The sequence below is a fragment of the Fukomys damarensis genome, unplaced genomic scaffold (genome assembly GCF_012274545.1).
Source record: "Fukomys damarensis isolate Sample0158 unplaced genomic scaffold, DMR_v1.0_HiC HiC_scaffold_39, whole genome shotgun sequence".
Taxonomy (NCBI): Eukaryota; Metazoa; Chordata; class Mammalia; order Rodentia; family Bathyergidae; genus Fukomys; species Fukomys damarensis.
Genome location: NW_022900951.1, coordinates 8,584,052 through 8,602,199, shown reverse-complemented (window position 1 = coordinate 8,602,199; position 18,148 = coordinate 8,584,052). Strand labels below are relative to the sequence as shown.

At 38.4% G+C, this 18,148-nt stretch overlaps 1 protein-coding gene and 1 non-coding gene across 3 annotated transcripts in view; both read right to left on the bottom strand.

Moving 5' to 3' along the window:
* Frmpd4 (FERM and PDZ domain containing 4) overlaps window positions 1-18,148 on the bottom strand; it is an 862,356-nt gene that overhangs the window by 621,399 nt on the left and 222,809 nt on the right. The window lies entirely within an intron of this gene.
* Window positions 9,374-9,445, bottom strand: Trnaa-agc. Its single transcript has one exon. It is a non-coding gene; the product is annotated as a tRNA-Ala (tRNA).

Here is an 18,148-nt window from a genome sequence, read left to right as displayed (position 1 = left end):
TTACTTATTAATTTCTGATCATTTAATAATGAAACATCAATGGTCTTCATATACATCCATTCTGCAGTGACATAAACCTTCTAATAAAAAATTAAAACTTTTTCTAGAGGTGACCCCTGAATTATCAGTTATAGAAAAACAAGAAGCAAATACAAAAACAGTTCAGTGATCAAACACATTTAGGAAATGGTGAGTAAAGCAAAATTAAGCAAGTTACTTTACCGTGGAGTCTTAGAATCTTTAAGATACAAAAAAGTTTGTGTATATATAAGAAGACCAGTGTAAGCACTTCTGGAACACTTTGTTATAGAACCATTTTCCCCCTTTTTATTTTGTATGTGTGTTTTATGTGTGCGTGGAATATCACAGGACATCATTCTCAGAGTACACATGTACGCATACGCACACCGATACATAGCAAATTGATGAGAAGATACTCAAATACAGCAATGTCTATAAATGATGGTAGTTATATCCAAAGTTATTATATAATAATGGGCTTAAGGGGGCTTTTCCTCTAAAACCATGCCTATTATTATAATTATAATAAATATAATTATTATATAATAATCATTATGATTGCTTGCAAATAATAATTATTGTTTGCAAATAATAATTATTCTCCTATTGCTTGTGATCATTTGATGTTAAACAAACAACTACCTTTCTTCCAACACTTTTCTGGCCATACCAAAATTCAGAATGTCAGAGCTGAGTCTGTCTTAAGGCTTTTACATTGTTTGTGTGCATATTTTCTTCTCTAAATTCCTGTGCCATTTAGTCCTCTACACACAAGTGAACGTCACACTTAAATTCTTGTGGATTCTTTCTTCTGGCGGTTTCCTATGTCAGAAGAATATTCTCTTAATTATCTATTATCCTATTTTGTTTTGATTCACAGTGGAAAAGGCAAGAAACATCAACATCCATTACTTATTTGTTTTCTTGATATGTTGGAAATTGTTCATTATTTTATCTAATGAACCACTGAAATGTTTAGCTTTCTTTTGATAATGAAAAATAACATTCAATGTTAATATCAGAAATTCTGCACTCCTTCAGAGCACCAAAATTATCTGAATTGTGTCTTTTTCCTTATTCTGAAATATAAATCTTTTCCAATACTAAGGGTTCTTCAGATGGCCCATATGTACATAAAAGCATATATGAATATCACTAAGTGTTCCAAAGAGTCAATAAATGAGAAATTAATTGCACATCATATTATCATACCATTTTATTAAAAATCTTATTTTGCTTTCCCAATTAATCAGTCTCCTATAGCAAATAAGCTGTGCTTCCTTCCTGAACCAAAAAAAAAAAAAGTCTAAAACTTTCATCATTTGGGCTACATCAGGTGATTTTAAAAGTGTAACTCACCAACTGTCTGAATAATGTCACCAAGAGAGTAAAGTGTATTTATGGTGGCTCTTTTCTCGCATCACAAATTTCACAGGAATGAGGACATTTCACTTCATACACAGCAAAGAACACTGATGAAATTTTCTAAGGTAGCACCTGTCAATTCTGGTAACATTAGGGGATTTTAAATATAATAAAAAAATGAAAATCACAATTCCCCAAAGGGCCTGTGATCATATATTTCCATTCTCCATTAGAATCTAAATTTATATGAGAATAATTAAATAGAAGAAACTAATATTCTAACAGCAGCAATCTATGTGTTAGCAGAGGTACAAAAGGCTTCAGGCAACTTTGTCCTTACTTCTTAGCCTGTCAATTAAATAGTCAAATCGCCTCTCTGTTAAATACTGTAGTTGACAACTTGTAAGAAAATGATTAATGTTAGGGCTGAAAAAGAAGTGATGGGAAAGAGAAATGATCAAGTCATGACAAGTTCACCACTGATAACACCACAGCCCAAAGACCTCTTGATGAAAATCCATCTCCTCATAGGAAGTTTAGGTAAATATACTTGCACTCCTCCTACAGTGTAGCTACTGGGAGAATGTGAGTTGAAAAAGGAAGATACCATTTGCCAAGAAGGGTGGAGAATGTTAGCATTAACCTCAACCCAGTTACAGCATGCAGGTTGTATCTACAAGCAAGGCAAAATAAGTGCAACATGTGAGAGCTTATTCTCATTCTCTGTGACCCTAACATGGGAAGGAACAGGGCTTCCCTCTGGGCCGCAGGCTGTGGGGAACCAGATTGGCTTAATCTTTTGGTCCTGTGCAAGTCCATTCTGTACAGGATGACTTAGCTCATGAAAAGAAGCAATATAGGCAAACAAGAAAAGATTTGCCATGATGAAGATTCCTGGGGATAGCTTTAAATAAGCAGCCATTTAAATGAAAGGAAAGGCAAACAAATAAGTAAATAATTCACAGGAGTTAAGTCTGACACATTTTTGGAAGGCAACAAAATGCAATATCGATGGCTTTGTAAAGAAATAATTCAGCTTCTGCATCATTTAGCTGGGTTGCTCAAGAAACCTATGACAATATTGCATTGACTTTCTGGATTTACTGAGAAAAGCAGCTGGAATCTACCAAAAGGGCTATGTTCATAAGTTCTCTCTGAATTATAATTTCCAAATAATCACATCATAAAGAACTAGAAGTCTGAATGCTTCCTCTTTTTTCTTTCTCTCTCTTTTCAGTGACCATCTACTATTCCTTTAGCACTTTGATATTTTCTTGTGGTGTGAAAGAAGATTGTGCTTTCATGTTTTTCTTCCAAGTTTTAGAAAGTTCTCCCAAAAGCTTTGGGCCTAAATAACCTCTTCCCACAGATATCCATGAACTAGCATTTTCTCTTTTTTGTTAAAATCTGCAAGGGGAGAGGAGAAAACAAAAACAGAACAATAATCACTTCCAACTGAGGAATGAAAGCCAGAAACAAGAGCACTCCCTGCTGGTCAGCCATGGCGATGACATCTAAATAGAAACAGGGACAAGAGAGGGTAGGAAGGCGGACTGTGTATGTCATTGTCCAGACCACAATGTGTTTGGGAACGAATGCAGGAAAACAAGTGCAAACTAGGACCGTCTGCAATGTGTGGCTATCCCAGGTATGAAAGATCATAACAGGTATTAAAGTGAGAAATAGTGAGTAGTGAAGGAAGAAATAGTTTGCTAACTTGTGGAGGGGAAAATAGAGAGCAACAGAGTTGGCAAATAACGTTATCATCTTCTCTTCGTTGGGTACAATGTCCTCATTCTATCTGCACTCACAGAAAGAAGAACTTTACTGATTGGAAGGATATGGTGCCTGATCTCAGAGAGCTTCCAAAAATAAACCGGCTCAGCAACGATTTTCAATTTTTAAGTAAGAACTTAATTTCTAACACAAGTGTGTTAATGATCCAAGTGGCACATTATAGTATAATATATCGTTGCTTTTATGTTTTATTTAAATGCTTAAATATGAAGAGATATTTACATTTCTAACCTATTTATATTGTAGCAAAAGATTATTAACAGACTTCCCCTATTTTAAGAGCTTGGTTGCAGAATATACTTCAGTTAATGCTGCCAAGAGCAGAATAACCTAAAGAGGGAAGTTCAAGACTGCAGATGTTTACAAAATAAATGAAATCATCAGGTTATGACTGTAGAACTGGCAGGACTTAATACTACCTTGGACTGAATGAAAAATATTACATAATAAAACCAAATAAATGGAAATAATCTTTCATGAGTGCCAATAATTTAGACTTATGGGGCCATCTATACAAATTGAAATTTCTAATGGTTTGTCAAATATAGGTCTGAGGACTTCCATTTCCAGTTCTATACATTATATTATTGGTTGAAAGGCTGGAAAATTGGAGTTTTAAATTCAAGTACAAAAATGAGGACATAAACAAACTCTTGAAAATGGATCATGTGTAGAAATTCATTAAGCAAAGGATATTTTTGAAAAGAGATTTTATGCAGTGTGGGTCAGTGCTGGAGCATGTGCTTAGCATGCATAAGGCTCTGAGTTCAATCCCCAGCAACCCACCCTCAAATGTTCAGTTGTACAAAATGAAAATTTTCATGCCTTCTTCTGTTAAAAAGAAATATCTTGAGATTGTCAATGGTAAATATTTTAGCTGGCAAGTACATTGTTAAGGGAGAAAAAAGTGATTTCTATGGATGCAGCAGTGGTTTTCAAATCAAATGACTCTTTCTTTGATTACAGGACCTTATTGCATAGAGGTAAGTAAAAGATAGCTATTTCACAGATGAGATGATCCAGATATACAAAGGTTACAGTCCAAGCTAGGACTAGAATCCTTTAGATCCTAGTAGGCTGCCTGAAGCCAGTTCTAAACTTCCCACTGCCTTAGATCATCAGTTTGAATTCAGTTGGATAGACTCACAGCTGTGTTCATACCAATTTCACCCTAATTATGTTTCCATGAAATTACACCGCATGGATCTTATTGCAATCAGGAGATGCCCACTGTCTTCTTAATGGAAACCTAGGGAAAGACCCTCGCTTAGCAGATCTCAACTGAAGTTGATTATGCACACCCCTCTAAGAGCCATTTGGCAGGGTCTGGAGACATTTTTACGTGATACAATCAGAGAGGCAGGGTGTAAAACCAGCATCTGGTGGGCAGAGGCCAGACATGTTGCTAAACATCCCAAAAATGCACATCACAACTCCCGCTACAAAGAATATCCAGCCTCAAATGTCAAAAGTGTTTAAGTTAAGAAATACTGTCCTGGGCATTAATGCTATATTTTCAACTGATTACTAACATGGAATCCACCATTTGATAATTAAACCAACCTATTTTATGTTTTTGCTGATGGTCTGTGAAATCAGATATTTTTATTATTTCTTTCTTGATTGTGGGAATTCTACTGCATCTGGAACTTGATGGCCCCTATTCAAAGGGTTGTAGGGTCTTTAGAAGTGTTTATGGTATAGGGAGGAAAGGAAGAAATTCTGAGGAACCCTGTCAAGAAGAAATGGGGAGCCTCTCATTTTCATACCACAAGGTAACCTCCAATGAGCCACATTCTTCTTGAATCCTCTTATTTTGAGTGTGGATAGAAACCGTGACTTGCTTCTCAACAATACACAGTTGACAGTGTGTTGCTCCCATAATCATATTACATCATGTAAAACACTATCTTATAAAACCAGAGTGAGATATTCTGCTGTTGGCTTTGAAGAAGCAAGCAGCCATGTTGAGCCTCGTGTCTGAGAAATGCGGGAGGCTTTGAGGACACAAAGGCAACCTCTATCTGCAGCCAGGAGGAAACAAGAGACCTCAGTCCTACAGCCTCAAGAAAAAGCTTTCTGCCTACAACTTGAGAGAGCTTAGAGCAAGATTCTCCCCAAGTTCAGTGTCAGATGACACTTCAGCTTTGGCCACTGCAAGAAGTGCAGGATTATGTGGCCCTGAGTAGGGGACTACCAAAGCCTTGTTCAAATAAGGCCCATGGAAATTGTGAGAAAATAAAGCATATGGTTTTAAGCCACTAACAAGTGTGAGGTCTCACCAAAAGCATTTGTAACAGGAAAGAGTAAATTAGGTATGAAGAAGGCAGATGACATGAACAGTAAAGGGAAGATGTAGTCAAGTAAACAAAATAACATTTCAGTGACTCAAACTGAGGGAAGTGAAAAATTAAAAGTTCTGTAAAATCCTAAAATGGGCTTGAGTTGCAGCTTGGTGGTTGAATGTATTATACATTAGTATTTATGAAGTCCTTAATTCCAACACCAGCACCTAAATTGATAACATTATAAAAGAGATTGATACAAAAGAGAATGAGAGACAGGCAGGGTGGCACACGCCTGTAATCCCAGCATTCGGGGAGCCTCTGGCAGGAATATTACAAGTCTGAGCCCAGCTTGAGCAATTTAGCAACTTAGTGAGACCCCCCTAGGGTTTAGATGGACAATGTCCCTCAAAGACCTCATGGACTTATAGGTGGGGCTCTTGGAAGGTGGCTGAATCAAGGGGGTGAGATGGCTGACTTCTGTGATGAGGTTGGGTCTGGTCAGACAGACCCCAGAAGGATAGAACTCCATCCATGGCTCTTCCCTTCTCTCTCTGCTTCCTGCCCACCAAGAGGTGAGCAGCTCTCCTCAGCTATACCTCTCTGCCGTGCTGTTCTGCTCCGGAGTTGGCCGACTGTGCACTGTAATCGTGAACCCAAATATACCACTTGTCAGGTATTGTAATTCAGTGATGAAAAATTAAGTAAGACAGACCCTGTCTCAAAATAAAAAAGTCCAGGAATGGAGCTCCGGGTGATGACCCTGGGTTCAAACCCCTGTATTGCAAACAAATAAAATAATAACAAAAGGATGATAGCAAGATGGATTAAGATGAAAAGTAATAGATTATGGGCTAAGAACTGGAGGCAGGGCTAGAGTTTGGAGGGCTTTGAAAGAAAATGATTGTGAGATGATTTGATTTAAAAAATACAGTGACTAACTTTTAAAAATTATCACAATAAAATACACAGTACCAGTAATCCTTCTCAAAAGACTCTTCCTTTCTTTGAACACACACTTATCCGATTACTCTTGCCACTTTCTGAAGCTGTTTGGGAAGTTCTCTTTTGTGAGTGTCTTTAGCTGCACTGTCCTGGTTGCTTCTGTGTTCTGAATTGATTCGAAATGCTTATTTTTCATGGTCATTTTGACTTTGGGGAAGAGCCAGAAGCCACATGACACCATCTTATCTGGTGAACAAAGTGGATGAGGACACACGGTAATGTTTTTATGAGCCTGTTTTCCTATTGGAGGACACTCTGCAGCAGCACTCACTGTATTTTGTATAACGCCTCATAAAGACACTCACAAAAGAGAACTTGCAGAACTGCTTCAGAAATTGGAAATAATGATAGGATAAATGTGTTTGGAGGGAGGAGCAGCATTTTTTGAGGAATGAATGGCAATGTGTCCTTTGCTATAATAAATATTTTTTATCTTGACCCCCTCTTGTATCTACACTAGAGGGAGTGAGAATGAAAAACCATGAGTACATTTTTAGGAGAGAGAGAAGAGAGCACAGAAAAAAATCTCTTCAGAGCAGCAGAGAGAGAATGACAATGAAATAACTTTGTAGAATATGAGCAAAGAATTCCTAGAAGCGAGGGCAGTCAGCATCAAGTGCCAAGGAAAGATTGTCAGTAAGTACACAAAGTAGGTAAAAACCTTTCTGGAAGAAGAAAAGCCAAAAGGTCTTGAACTAAGGTGCCTCAAGGATCCTTGATCTTTACACATGAGCTGCTAAAGGGGAAGCCAGAACTTTTATTTATTTTTTTCAGCTTTAATTGAGTTTATTGGTACATTTTAGGGATACAGTACAGTTACATTCATTGTTGGGATCTTGTACCTCTACATGACAGGTCTTGTTTCTCATTTTTTCCCCTTGTCCCTGCCCTCCCTTCACCCCCTCCTCCCCTCCCCATCTACAAACACTTTATTTCCATCTTTTCTTTATCTCACATTTTTTTCCTTTTCCCTTATTACCCTTCCCCTACCCATCCCACCTTCCCTACACCTTTAGCCTCTTTCTTCCCATTTCACAATGTCAGTAATCTTATTAGGATCTTCTGTATTATTGCAGTTTATTCACACCAGAGAAACTATTCGGTATTTACACATGCGGGAAGCCAGAACTTCTTAGGCCAAAGCAAGAACAGTAGGTGTCTATTTGATCATCTCTAGTTTTCAACTAGAACTCTTAAGATGCTAAGACTTTTTCACCATCCTTACTTGTGGCAAATGGACTTTGTTTTGAAGCTACAGCCTTTTAGATAAGAGTTCTGCCTAAAAACACTGGTAAATGTTAGTAACAGGTCAGGATCCAGCCCTCTTCTTTCTCACTTTCCTCTTCCTTCCTCTCTCTCCCTCCCTGTCTCTCTGTTTGGAAACAAAGCTGATGCTCCTGCTGGTATTATCTCATCTAAGGACTAGTAACTTGCCAATAGAAAACACTAGTTGGTGCTACTGTACAGAGGTTAAGAGTCAGTGAAGATAATACTCTCTAAGGGACCAAATGCTTTATTCATGTACTTGATGTGTTTTAGCCAACTTCCACAAACTGAGTAATGTTCTTAATTCTCTGCCCCAAGTGTCTTGTCTACTCTGCATTCCAAGCAGGCCAGAAAGCAATAAAAAGCATACCTTGTGGCTATGTTTCAACAAAAAACAAAAACAAAAAGACAAGCAACAATTTCAAGAACACAGAAATAATTTCCTGAAATATTTATTATGAAACAGAGGCCAGAATTACGGGTTAAAACACTATTAAGAACACGACAGGGAAAGGAGAGGACTTGAAAAGTGAGAAATGTCTTGTTTTGCAATCTCTCATTCAATTTCCCAGTGCTCTTTGCAATCAAAGACCCATGGGAAGCCCAGTTCAGCCCAGGCAAACTAATTTAGCAACCACAGTGGTCAGTGGCTGATTTGCTGTTAATTTGCTATTATAAATAAAGTCTGGAAAGTGACTTGCTGCTCTGTAATTATCATGTATTGTGGACTCAAAAACTAACTTTCCCACAGTGCTGGCTGGGCTGGCAGTGGGGGACAGGGCACCTGCTGCATCAGTCACATCGACTGCAGTACTGTGGGCCAAGTTATGAGGCCTCAGCCATGATTTGCATCCAATCGTAAGGCCCATGGACTGAATTTATTATTTATTTATATATACATCCAATCGTAAGGCCCATTGACTGAATTTATTATTTATTTATATATGTACGTATGTATTTCATCTTCACACAAATGTATGGAAGGAACAAATGCATGCTCCTTTATTATTTTTAATGAAGTCTTTTTCTTCCCATTTCCTCCCCTCTTTTCCTTCTTATGCACAATTTTATGTATACAACAAAACTGAAGGACAGGTACCACGATTTCCCATACGCCACCCTTTCTTCCATAGCCACAGCTTCTCCCATTAACAACATCCCCACCACAGTAATACATTTGATATAGCTGTTGAACCTACATTACTGTCACCCAAAATCCAGTGTACACTAAGGTTTGCTCTTGGTGTTGCAGATTCTACGAATTTGGACAAATGTCTAATGACAGATAATTGCCACCAAAGTATCATACAGAATATTTTGACTACCTTAAAATATCCTCTATGGTTTACCTATGCATCCTTCTTTCTACCTCAGAATGAGTTTTATGACTCCAAAAGCACACGAGAGGCATTATAGTACTTTAGATCAGTTGGATACGAGCTCAGCTATTAGATATAGACATAGCTGGAACTATGGTTTGGATGATTATGAGCTATGTTTCCTTAGGCAAGTGTCTTAAAGAAACCTCTTTTGCCTTTTGAAAACAAAGAGAACAAAATAAATGAAGGGTAAAATGAAGAGATACTGCGGCACTTGCTTTAAAAGAAGATTAAATGTCACACTTCGTTTTGGGGGAAGAGTGCTGGGAATCAAACCCAGGGCCTTGTGCATGCTAGGCAAATGCTCTACCACTGAGCCACACCCTCAGCCCTAAATGTCATACCTTTTAAGTACAGTGCTTAACACAGTGGATGGAAGGTTAAAAGTATTTATAAATATTACTTAATATTGATATTTCCTTATAGATTTTATTGCTTTTACTGATTATAAGATGAAATTTTGTAAAGAAAAATACCACTAGACCTTTCAAACGCTTTCTACCAGAATAATTTGGCCAATGGTAGGGTGTATAAAGCAAGAACATTTGGGTATGTATGTGGGTGTGTGAAGAGTGATTTGGAAAAGGGGGCAAGGAAACTTGGAGGTATAAAGCCCAAAAGCAGACTCCTCTCATAGCACTAGTCCCAGAGTAACTACATTTATGTGTCTTTTCTGGACAACTTTATGCAGGTCAGTAAAATACACAGTACCATTACACCTGACCACAGGTCAGGTATATACTTTGATTTCCTCTCCTAGCTTCTTAACAATGGCAAATTAGATGGACTGAGAGGGAAGGACGTGAAGCAGGAGGTGTGAATCAGTGGTAAAGCACTTGTCTATCATGCTTGAGGCCCTGGGATCCATCCTCAGCACAGGAATAAAGTAAAGGGTTGGGAGAAGGGGCATTCATGGAGGTGATAGCAAGGTTCCATTTCAAAATCAGATCCAATAATACAATTCATGTTGACCATCCCAGGTCATTAATATAGAACATATCTGAGGAATAGCTGCTTCTTATTATATCGCTCAACACTACCAGCCCTGCATTTTCTGTGTAGCAATAAGAACTCTTCCAGTCTCCTTTGGGAATCATTTCCACCCCAATGATTGTCACAATCACCACTACCACCCTGAAACTGATAAAGGCTCTAAATCTACAAAAGGACAAAGCTTCTTCCATTGCTCTCTTTCCAAAACTTTAACACCCATGGTGAGAAGGAGTCTCCTCTCTCCCTAGGTCCTCATGCAGAGTTTTTAGTGTGAACATCTGGATCTTGTTCAGACCCCACAGTGCAGGTTACTTTGTGGACTGTGCTGCTCTCTTTCCCTCTTGGGACTTGGGATGGAGGCCTGGGAATACTCATTCCATGAGGTTGCATGCTTACATACAGATTATCCTCAGGGCGAGAAAAAGAAACATCTGCAGATCAGCTCTGGGGTTTTTTCCCCTTTAGACTTCAACTCTTCTCTCCACTCTGTTGCCTGGGCTTTGTCATTATTTTTTTCTTGAATGTAGGAAGAAGATTCCTTTCTGAGTTGTCTATTCCTATTCTCTTTGTAGAAACCTCCAGGGAGCTGTGTCAGAGTTGGCCCTCTACAGCCTGGGTCTTACTTATGGACTTCAGCAGTGCTGGTGGTAGAGTTTACCCAATGTTCCTTCTCTCTACAATTCTCTGTTTTGATCTCCCGCCATGTCAGACATGCTTGATAAACACAGGGACATAAAAGTAATAATCACTGACCTAAAAGATGAAACACAGGGCAAAGTTAGGCACAGGCTGGGTCATTTTATGCCCAGACAAAGCCATGGATTGTCTACAGGTCGTATCCACTCTCAGTGGCTCAAAGGTGGATTCCAATCACTGCCTCCTTAGGCATCAGAATCACTCACTCCCTGGTTGCTGACATGATCTGGCCAAGGAAATTGCCTTCTGCTATCTGCAAGTTTATTGCTTTTCAGCTTCTTTACCACTGGTTACAAACCTCGTCCCACACAGGCTGCAAGCTCCTTCTTTCTTTTATAAACACTGCACTTCTCTTTTGAAAGACCATAATTTAAAGCATTTGGGGAAAATATCTCTGAATGTTGTTATAAGAATTATAGGATAAAAGAGATTATCTTAATTATGTCACTCAACATGATGCAAGATTCATGCAGAGCAAATGTATTTGCAATCTCATGTCACTGGAGGAAAGCTAGTGAAACATGTAATACATTTTTGGAACATTCCCATATTATTATCTCAAATTTCATTAATAGAATATAAGAACCATATGTTGAATCAATAATATGTGGTATTAAAGTAATAATCTCACTTATCTTGCAATGCTAAGGCAGGTCTACTGCAAGTCTAACTGGCCTGATTTTAGGGAGTCAAGAAAATCCTCTTATGGCACTGACGCCTAAAAATGTGCATCAATTATCCTTTTAGATTAAGGCATTGATCACTTTGTCTAAAAAAATCTGCAAGCAGTTCTTAGACATTTGCATCTAAGTGGGAACGCAGGGACAGGATCTAATAGGACACACACAGGTGGAGGGAAAAGGCCACGAAAAGTTAGGAGATAGGCTCATCTATATCAAGGATCAGCTCCTTCTAGATTTTGGAGTGGGAGCTGTAGCACTGGTGGATGTCTTTTAAATAAATATCAATGATTTTAGAGTAATTTAACCTGGAAATTTCTTTTACAAAAAGGATGACCATTAATAATATATTGTTGAAGTTTAATATAAATTACTCTAATATATCAAAGACATGCCCCAAACATAAGATACAGGCAATGAGGTGTGTATATTTGTCAAAAGATTAATATGCAGACTGTGTAAAAAGGTTCTACAAATTCATAATAAATAAAAGTGAATTACCCAATAAAAAAACCTTGAAAGGGAAACAGGCAAATCAATAGAAGAGTGAAAACAAGCAGCTAATGAACACATGAAATCTTATCTGCTAGTTCTGAAGAAATGGAAAGATGAAAAAGCTGACTTGCAGAAAATGCCTATTGAAACAAAGATGAGGTATCATTTCACATGCATCAGATAGGCAATACATTAAAAGCCTCACTATACCAAGTGTAAATGAGGCTATTGAAAACTGTGAGTAGGATTATAAAAAGAAGTATATTTACTTTGGAGAACAATGTAGCCTTCTCCAGTGAAATGGACTTGCACATACCTTTTGGGGAGAGTTTGATTTTTCTTCTTTCTTTCTTTCATTTACTTGTTGTGGAACCCAGGACCCTGCACATGGGAGGCAAGTACTTACCTCTGAGCTACATTCCTAGCACACATATGTTTGGTACAGTAATGCCACTTCTAGGTACATATCCTGGAATAAGGGTCATCAAATTAAAACCTACGGGCTGAATCAGGTACAATGGTTGTTGTGTGGCCCATGGGGTAGGGATGTTGTTCAAACACCTTTTAGTGGTCAGGGTGGAGGGCAGGATAAAAAGAATCATAGAGACTTGTCAAAATGATGCGAAATTCAAGTGTCCATATCCATACAGTTTAACTGGCACACAGCAATGCCCACTCATTTACATATTGGCTATGGCTTCTTTCCTGGTACCATGGCAGAGAGCCACTGGAGAGATTAGTAATTCTACCCAAAGCCATCTGGCCTGAAGAGCTCAATATACTATCTGACCCATGGAGGAGTTTTTTTTGTTTTGTTTTTTGTTTTTTACCGGGGATCGAACTCGGGTCCTTGCGCTGAGCTAAATCCCTGGCCCCTGATGGCAGAGTTGTGAGGTCTTGGCCCTACAGAACCTCTTATGCATATGTGCAAGGAAGATGTACAAAGGAGTATTGTCTCAAATGTGGCTCATAGTAAAGGAAACTGGAAGCAGTGTGAATGTCCAGTAAGAAGTGACTACATATGTAAACTGGTGTATTTATAAAATTAACTCAAACAGTTAAAATTATATTTACAAACTTGGATAAATCTGAAACACTCCATGCTGAATTGGGGAAAAGTGCATATTGCAAAAGGATACAACATGAAACTCTTTATATGCATTACAAAACACACAGTGCACAGCGCTGGACATAAAAGAGAGAAAGAGAATTAAACTATAAAAATGTGAACAGGGTACAACCAATATAGAAATCAGTATGGAGACTCCTGAAAAAATTATAATTAGAAATTCCACTTGATTCAGTTATTTCCCTTCTAGATATCTTCCCCAAAGAGTTGAAGACTTCATAGTACCATCATAAATGCATATGTATGTTTACAGGAGCGCAACTCATAATAGCTAAATATTGGAGGCAACCTATATGTCCATCAACAGATGAATAGATAAAGAAAACGTATTTACACACAATGGAATACTACCCTGCCATAAAGAAGAATAAATTTGAGCTGCTTACAGGAAAATGGATGCACCTTGAGACCAAAATATTAAGTGAAACAAATGAGATATACAAGCTTAAATATTACATGGTTTTTCTTATATAAGAAATCCAAAGTATAAATAAAGAGCAAAATAAAAAATACAGATAATAGGAAGTAGGGAGATAGATTTTGTTCCAATGGAAAGACCATCAAGAGATGGAGGGAGGGGGAAGAGACAGGAGGGGAAGGGGATGATAAAACTAGTGAAGATGTGTTAAGTTCATACACAAACTCTCCACAAGGAATACCATCATTATGCAGTGAAAACATGTACTAATAAAGAAGTAAAATGGAAAAAATAAAGACTGAATTTATGACTCAAAATCTTAAAAAATATGGACAGGAAAAACATACATTCGGGATGCCAGTTATTTCTGCAGCAGAAGAGAAGGGAATAGGGTAGATATCTGCATCTACATCTGTAATCTTCTATGTATTGCTTTAAAAAGAAATATCTGCAGCAAAGAAAAAGAAATTGAACATGCTTCATATGGTTATATGTGTCTGTTGCCACTGACTCTATACCTGAAATGTATGAAATATTTTCATAATAAAAATATATTTCAAACTTACAAAATGACAGAACTAGCCATTATTTCTATTGTCCATATTTTCAGCTGACCACATGCTTTTGTGTAAGTGCCCTTTGAATTACATAACACTTGGGGGAAGAAGTCAGGCAGGAGGTTGGGCTAGTGTCAGCCCCGTATTGTTGGATGATAGGAAATGTATGCAACCGGGCGTGATTAATTACATAGTCCATAAAGCCGTGTTATTTGACTATCCACCTAATTACAGTGAGCACTATAGGGTATGGGTGACAAAATAATTGCTGCAACCCAAGATAAATGCTTTATGAATTTTGGAACAGAGATGGAAATGGAAAAGAATTCAGTAGCAATATATTGCATGAGGCATAAGGCATCTCCCAATCACTCCTCTGTTAATAAAGAGGGTGCGTTTCCCAGACATGTTGAATTAAAAATAGCTTCAATGCCAACTGCAGCCTGTGGAAAAGAAAAAAGAAATGTGCCATCCTTGGCTATAAGTCAAGAGAGATGTCGCTATGAGTAAATACTAAGGAGACTGAGGTCAGCTGTGGTGGGAACCTTACAGCCACCAAAACGTCTTGGAGCCTGAGGTTTCCCAGTGACACTGTGTGTTCAGATAAGTCAATTTCCTTGTAAAATCCCTTACTGCTAAGTCATACACCTGCCTGACCCTTTCCAGTCTTTCTTCTGTTGATAGGGCTAGAAGTGGAGCACTAGAAAGTTTGGACAACCTGGTAAAGAAGAGTTGATAGAGAAAGGACACAGGAGAACTCATAAGGATATTATCAGCTTCACAATTGTGCTATCGTAGCCCTCACTAAACAAGAGGCAAGCTTAAACTGAGATTCTGCAGCATTAGGGCAAGAGTCTTGGAGTCGTGCCATCTGGGTTCTGTTATCAGCATTTCCACTTGCAGCCTGTGTGATCCTGGATAAGAGCTTTGTCTCCTTGTTCTCTCCAAGGCCAAATGAATGAAATTATAAGCTATAGGAAGACTAAATATCTATCTCCCAGCATCACTGAATAATTTAAAGAAGAGTTCTGCAAAACTGGTTTAGAAAGGGTTAAGTTCTGCAAAGTTATCACCATTTTACCAGATGCTTAGATCTGTGTAATGTGCAACTTAGTGAGACCATGTCCAGTGATTGTGTGTCATCTGCCATGGTTCATATGATTTATAAATGGGGAGTAGGAGAGAGGAAGGGAGGTAGGGAGGGAGACAAGAATGATGGAGGAGGAAGGATGTAAGAAGTAGAAAAGAATGGGGAGAAGGGAGGACAGAAAAGGCGAGGGCAGTAGGTAGGCAAGGTGGGAATGATAAAAGAAAACTGGGAGGGGGAAGGAGGAAAGGAAGGAAAAGGGAAGCCTGTCTACTGGCGTCAAAGGACAATCTTGACCCAAACTGATCAATACTCAGCACCATGTATGGGCTTTGAGCAAATAGCTCGACCATCCTATTGCCACCTGAAGTGTGCAGATAATTTAACCAGTCTTTCATAAATGCTGTGAGGTTAACTGTCTAAGAATTTTCTAAGACAAAAAGTTGAAAATTCAAAAGAATCCCCTGAAAGATCTTAATAACCAATACAATTGCAGAAATGCTGTGATGAAACAAAATGCTTTGCAAAGCAAATGTCCACAAAGCTCTAAAACTTGCACTTTAGATGATTTAGTTCAATCATAGCTCATCTTTGAAAAGGCTGCTTCATTACATTGAAAAATATATATGTATATATACACACATATATTTCCCAAAGGGCCATTTTTTATATGAGAAGATGCTGATGCACTGATGTGGGAACTTCACTATCCCCGGAACAATTTTTGCCCAGTAGAGTGGAGGGCCCTGCAATTAATCAGTGCCACATGTTCATGCTCACCCAACCTTTACTTATATGGCTCACTTCAGCATCATGGTCCACAGCTACTGAACAAGAACCCAATTAAGGCTAACAAAACTACACTAGGCTGGAGGCCTGAAAATCACCTCACACAATGTTCTAATAAATGATTTCAGTAAAGCGGATATATGTAATAATTACCTTTCAATTAATCTAATATGTGTGTGTTTCTGTGAAAGTCCAGGTTTTTTTAAAAATGTCTTATCTATTGTCCCCTCTAAAACATGGAATTTCTTAAAATTTTCAAAACCACATTTCTTACAATGAAAAGCCTTTGTTAAGGGATTTAGGATATAGCACTTACCTAGCATATACAAAGTACTAGATTCAATTCCCAGAAGAAAAATCTCTTGTTAAAATATGTCTCTGTTTTTCAAATGTGAACTTTCTCCTTGCCATTTTAAAGGCCAAGCTTTCCCCTACTGAGGAACCATCTACTCTTGGTTCTCTGCCCTCTCACTGGGAATCCCTCTTAGTCACATTTCCTGTAATTCAAAACACTGATGCACTCTGTGTCCATCCGACTCTTTAGGCTGCATGCCTCACTCCTTAGATGTGCTTATTAAGTGTTCAGAGCTGAAACACCTTTTATCCACTCACCTTCCCAAGATGTATGTCTTCATCCTGGGCCTCTCTGCAGACTCATGCCTCACAGCCCATATTCAGTCTATGAGAAGTCTTACTGCCATTTTCTTAGAAATATAGTGACTTCCCCACCTCTGCAAAGCAACTGAGACCTAAGATGTCTGGATTCCTATTCCTTCTGCCCTAACTCTCACCACCTGCAGTCTAATTTCCATACAGCAGACAGGAAGATAGTTTTGAGTTAACACATGGTGTCTCCTAAAGCTTCTCATCATATTCAGCATATAGGTCCAAGTCCTAACCATGGCCCCCACGACTTGCCCAATTTACCTCTCTGATCTCACTAATGCTGGCCTTCTCCTCATTTGAACGGTCCTCCTCTGCCTACATTTTTGTATTCCCCTTAAGGTTGTGGAGCTTCTTTCTGCCTCAAGACCCTTGATCTTAACTGAGAGACTGGTATTGTTCATTCCTCTCTTCTTTCAGGTTCTAATCAAATGTCATCATCCTGTAACAGCTTTACTTTCCTCCCTACACTTTCTTTGTTGCTGGGACAAATGGCAAATACCTACAACTTAAAGGACAAGAGGGTTATTTTGGCTTATGATTACAGTCCATGATTGTTTGACTCTAAAGCAGAATGACATGGTGAAAGAACCTTGGTGAAGGAAAGTTGCTTACATCATGGTGGGCAGGAATCAGAATGAGAAGGGAGGAGCTAGGGAGGGAGATTTACCATTTCAGGTCATGTTCTCATGATTCAATCATCTTCCAAAAGCTGCACCTATGAGCACATGAGGCCTTTGGGGGACATTTTTCATCTAAACTATAATATTCTGCAGCTGGCTCCAAAAGACTCATATACATATCTTTATATAAAATGTATTTAGTACATTTCTAAAGTATGTCAAATCTTTAAAGATTTCAGCATTGCTGAAAAGTCCAAGTCCAAAGTCTCCTCTGAGACTCAAGGCAAACTCTTACATGTGAGCTTGTATAAAAACAAAAAAGAAAGTTAAATACTCCAGACATACAATGGTACAGGGAAAGCATTCTAATGCTAAAAGGAATTAAAGGCTTAAAAGCAATGAGCCCAAACCAAGACTGAAACCTAGCAGGGTAAATATTAAATCTTCTAGCTCTATGTCTTCTTTCCCTCTTAAAAGGATTATTGTAATGATATTGGGCCCTCCCAGATAATCCCTGATCATTTCCTCAATCTAAAATCTTTAATCACTTAAAGAGTCTCTTTGGTATATTCATAGGTTCTACAATTAGGACAGAAACTTTAAAAAAAAATGGGGTATTGAACTCAGTGTCTTCGCACTGAGCTACATCCCCAGCTCTTTTCTTATTTGTTATTTTGAGACATGGTCTCAGTCCCAGATTAGGCATGAACTGGGAATCCCTTTGCCTCAGCCTTCAACAGTGCTCGGATTATAGTGTACACCACCAAAGCCAGGTAGGAGAAGGACATCTTTAGGGGTTATTATTCTGCCTACAGTAATCATCTACTGTGAGCATGAGAAGAAAATATGCACCACATTGAGTAATCAGATCAGTAATTTGGGTATGTAGAATCTGAGCAT